Source organism: Rhagoletis zephyria, unplaced genomic scaffold (assembly GCF_001687245.7).
Source record: "Rhagoletis zephyria isolate East Lansing unplaced genomic scaffold, Rhagoletis_zephyria_1.1 Rzeph_scaffold_05501, whole genome shotgun sequence".
NCBI classification, from domain to species: Eukaryota; Metazoa; Arthropoda; class Insecta; order Diptera; family Tephritidae; genus Rhagoletis; species Rhagoletis zephyria.
The window spans coordinates 25,304-26,115 of NW_016162584.1; positions in this window are offsets into that span (position 1 = coordinate 25,304).

Consider the following 812-nt stretch of genomic DNA (forward strand, 5'->3'; position numbering starts at 1 on the left):
AGTTTTTTTCCTATTTTATTTATTTTCTACTTTTTAGTCTTGTCTGTACAAAATTTTGCAATGGATATTAAAATAATTCAACTTGCAGTGAAAGAGAACAGAAGACTATGCAAGCATAGGGCTGCCAGATATCTCTGTTGCCAAACCGGGACACTTTACGGAGGGCCTCTCGCTCCCTTCTCTTTCATTTCGACGTGCGAAAGGATGTAGTAAAATTTTATTTTGACAGACAAAAATAAAAACATAAAAACATGAGATCATGAGATCATTACAACGTACGCCAACAAAACAAAAACAACTTATCATACCTAAAGCACAGAGAATTTTTCACAATGCATGAACCTTTTTTTATTCTTTATAAAAATACAGTTTATACTAAATATATGAAAAAACATAAAAATAAAATTGTTAAACTTTGTGCTAATCTCGGGAAAATTCAATAAATTTGCAACATTCTAATCAGACTTTTTATAAAAATTTTTAAAATGAAGTTTGGCAGCCCATTAAATTTTAGTTGATTTTAATACCTTTCATGAGCATGAAATGGTATTATAACTATGGTCCGATGTTTGTAAGTACCAAAATAAGAAGAGATAGACCCATTAAAATGTATACTTAAATGATCATCACGTCGAGCTGAGTCGATTTAGCCATGTCCGTCTGTCCGTCTGTCTGTCTGTCTGTCTGTCCGTCTGTTTGTATGCAATCTAGTCTCTCAGTTCTCGAGATATCCGGATGAAATTTGGTAGGTGGGTGTATTTTTATAACGTATTAATCATTTGTCGGAACCGGAAGAAACTGATTGTTCAGAT